At 46.8% G+C, this 4185-nt stretch overlaps 1 pseudogene across 1 annotated transcript; it reads left to right on the top strand.

Moving 5' to 3' along the window:
* The first annotated feature begins 327 nt into the window (after positions 1 to 327).
* On the top strand, positions 328 to 3438 carry LOC149434333 (E3 ubiquitin/ISG15 ligase TRIM25-like; annotated as a pseudogene). Its single transcript, XR_016308766.1, has 2 exons — positions 328 to 2577; positions 2873 to 3438. The product of XR_016308766.1 is annotated as an E3 ubiquitin/ISG15 ligase TRIM25-like (transcript).
* The last annotated feature ends 747 nt before the right edge of the window (positions 3439 to 4185 follow it).

The raw sequence follows: 4185 nt of genomic DNA, 5'->3' as shown, positions 1-4185 counted from the left end.
CTAATGCTGAAAAACGCAGCAAAACGCAGTAAACCGCATTTTTGTAGTTTTCTTACTAAAAAAAAAAAAATTTTTTTGGTAACAAAAAAATGTGAAAAAAGACAAAACACCACTAAATGCTAATGCAAAAACCCTAAAAAAACCTCCGGTATTTAACGTGACTTTACACAGCTAATGTTACCAGCGTTATCACCCAACCCCCCCCCCCCTGCATGAAGTCTTCTAGCTATGTGTCTCAGTCCCAGCCTCCCCCTGTGTAGGAATGTACACCTCGCCCCTGTAGGAGGGTACAGAACGGGTCACACTGGTTACGGAGTGTCAGACTTTCACTTTCGTTTCTCTCTTCCGCTCTCAGCGATGGCGTCTTCTGATCTGAGGAAGGAGCTGGAATGTTCCGTCTGTCTGGACTTTTATACAGATCCTGTAACCCTGAGATGTGGACACAACTTCTGCCGGGACTGTATTGGCCGTGTGTTGGATACACAGGAGGGGCCTGGAGGTTATTCCTGTCCTGAATGTAAACAAAGCTTCAAGAAACGTCCCGTCCTTCAGAAGAATCGGAAGCTACGTAACATAGTGGAGAACTTCCAGTCTACCCATCCAGAGCAGGAGGAGTCCGGGGTCTTCTGTACTCACTGTATTCACACTCCTGTACCGGCTGTGAAATCCTGTCTGCATTGTGAAGCTTCTCTGTGTGACAACCACCTGAGAGTCCACAGCAAGTCACCAGAACACGTCCTATGTGACCCCACCACTTCCCTGAAGGACAGGAAATGCTCCATCCATAAGAAGATCCTGGAGTATTACTGCACCAAGGACTCCACCTGTATCTGTGTGTCCTGCAGTTTGGCTGGAGAACATCGGGGACACCAGGTGGAGACTCTAGAGGAGGCCTCTGAGATGAAGAAGAAGAAACTGAGGAACGTTCTGCAGAGACTGATGACAGAGAGAAAGGAGATGGAGAAAAGAGTCCAGAGTCTGCAGGAACGCAGAAGGAAAGTACAAGGAAAAGCAGATGATGAAACCAAGAGAGTCACTGCCCTGTTCAGAGACCTCAGGAGACGTCTGGAAGACCTGGAGAAGAGAGTCCTGAGGGACATCTCCGAGTGGGCAGAGCGGGTCTCCCGTCCCATGTTGGATTATATTCGGGATCTGGAAATAAAGGAGGAGGAGCTGTCCAGGAAGATGAGGGACATTGAGGAGCTGTGTAACATGACGGATCCACTGACTGTCCTACAGGAATCAGACACAGGTGACTTGTGTGACACTGAGGATGGAGATGATGAGGACAGAGAGAGACATGAGAACCTCCTCCATGATGGAGGGGATGGGGATGTGGGGGGGATCTCACACACATTACACACGGGTTTATCTGATATCATGTCTGGGGTCAATGTACAGAAATGTACAGGCACACATGTCTCTCCACATTCTACTACAAAGGGCAAAGGTCCCATCAATGGTCCACCATCCAGGCCAGACCCCCAACCCTTCCCCACTGGAGGACCAAATATTGGGGCTGTACAGCAAACATGGGGGGTGTTGGGGGTTACAGACATATTACTGGATGTGAGGACAGCTGGTAATGATCTACATATATCACATGATGGGAAAACTGCATCCTCATCATCAGATCAGAATCGGCCAGAAACACCAGCGAGGTTCCTCTGTCCTCAGGTGATGAGCAGTCAGAGCTTCTCCTACGGGAGACATTACTGGGACATGGATGTCGGGGGGTCATGGTACTGGAGAGTCGGGATGTGTTACCCCAATATAGACAGGAGAGGAGGTCAGTCATGGATTGGATGTAATAATAAGTCCTGGGGGTTGGAGGGGTTGGAGGGTAATCAGTACTCAGTGATACATGACAGTAATAGGACCCCTTACCTGGCGGTGTCTCCAGTACCAGAGTCAGGATAGATCTGGATTATGAGGCCGGGCGGATCTCCTTTTATGATCTGTGTGACCCGATCCGACACCTCCACACCATCACCATCACCACCACCTTCACTCAGCCCCTCCATGCCGGGGTATGTGTATGGGAAGGTTGTATAAAGATACTGTATGTGGGAGGAGCCAGAAGTGAAAGATCTACCCAGAGACATCACAAGGGGGTGATCTGATTGGTGATTGGTGCAATGCTCAGCCAATAGGGGGAAGGGCAGGAAACAGGAATGATTTGTGGAGAAAGCTGCAGGTTCCGGGGCCGTCATCTTCACTTCACTCCCTAGTGTGTCACTGACCAGGAATAAGCATGCAGGAGCTCCGTGTGTTCCGCCTTCACTGGCTGCATGCTTGTTCTGGGTCAGTGACACCCTAAGTAGTGTAGCCAGGATGGAGATGATAGCCCTGGAGCCGGAACCTTCCCAGTGTATCTATAGCCACAATGTGTGTTTTCAGTTTTGGATGGAGTGTGGAAGGATTAGAGCCCCTGTCAGTTTTTCCTGCTATCCAGGACTCTGTCAGAATGGTTTCCTTTCAGTTCCTGTCCTGATGACAACAATTTCCCCGACAGGAAGTGAGGGGAAGTCTCTCTGTATTGGAGCCCTGCATAGCAGGACCGTCCTGGCTAGACATGTGCACATTATTACATTGAGTTTATATAGCGCCAAAGGGTTTGCTCAGCGCTGTACAATAGAGGGGGGGACAATACATGAAACATTACAGCAGCTACGAACAGCACACGAGGGGTAAGAGGGCCCTACTCTTTCGAGCTTACAATCTGGGAGGGAGGGGGTAGTGGTACAGGAGGAAGTGGCTGTGGGGGATGGAGTGGTAGGAGGAATGAAGGAGAGCAGCAGTTAGGTGAGGGTGGGGTAGGCTTCCCTGAAGAGGTGGGTTTTCAGGGAGCGCCTGAAGGTGAGGAGGGAAGGTGCACCACCAACACATTTCTTTTCCTTCACTTCCTTATGGAAATCATTTCATTTCCCTCCATTTTCCAGTTTTGGAAATTTGTTTCGTTTTGTTTCATTTCAAATTCAAAAAATTCAAATCTAATTCAAAAAGTAATGAATCAGCATTCAGATGTATTCTATTCCAAATTCCAATTTTGGTACACGGTTATTATAATTTTTGGGCAGAGTCTGATTTTTGTAAATATTTCTCATTCATGTATAGAATTGGGCGGAGTCTGATTTTTGTAAATATTTCTCATTCATGTATATAATTGGGCGGAGTCTGGTTCCCGTATAGAATTGGGTGGAGTCTGATTCCCATATAAAATTGGGCGGGGTCTGATTGCCGTATATAATTATGGCGCGGTGCCTCCAGCCGTTGCAGCAGAATAACTGAATGAATAATAATAAATAATATGGACGCCTGGATACAATACACCACACAATGTCATCTGCCTGAATTCTTCTACCAATGGGATTTCTTACCGAATATACAAATCTCACCAATCTGATTCATAAATAAATCATTGATTTCTATACAGAACTCTTTGGATCTATTTGAATACAAACGAATGTTCTGGTGACGAGTATTTCCTACACACAATGGAAGAATAATCCACAATGTCGCTCATACAATGTACACAGAGCAACGTAAAATAACAAAACCTCGATTTCTCAGCGATTTACAAAATACGATCTGTCAGCATTCAGTATACAGTGAAGGAAATGTGTATTTGCTCCCCCCTGATGGTGAATGTTCGCCCCTCACACAGAAATGATCGGTCTAACAATGGAATGTTCGCCCCTCACACAGAAATGATCGGTCTAACAATGGAATGTTCGGTGTAACACTGAGAGACAGAATACAACAACAAATTCAGCAGAAATGCGTCTAACAAATGATGACGGATCTGCATGTTCATGAGGGAAAGAAGGATTTGATCCCCTATCATTCAGCAGGATTTCTGGCTTCCAGGTGTCTTTCATACAGGTAACAAGCTGAGATTAGAAGCAGTCTCTTAAAGGGAGTGCTGCTAATCTCATTGTGTTACCTGTATAAAAGACACCTGTCCACAGGAGCCATCAAACCATCAGATTCCAAACTCTCCACCATGGCAAAGACCAAAGAGCTGTCCAAGGATGTCAGGGACAAGATGGTAGACCTACACAAGGCTGGACTGGGCTACCAAACTATGGCCAAGCAGCTTGGTGAGAAGGTGACAACAGTTGGTGCAATCATTCACAAATGGAAGAAACACAAAACAAATGTCAGTCTCCCTAGGTCTGGTGC

This window comes from Staurois parvus, unplaced genomic scaffold, assembly GCF_062004578.1.
Source record: "Staurois parvus isolate SC_StPar_1 unplaced genomic scaffold, SC_StPar_1.0 ptg001772l, whole genome shotgun sequence".
In the NCBI taxonomy this organism is placed as follows: Eukaryota; Metazoa; Chordata; class Amphibia; order Anura; family Ranidae; genus Staurois; species Staurois parvus.
This window is presented reverse-complemented; position numbering and strand designations above follow the sequence as displayed.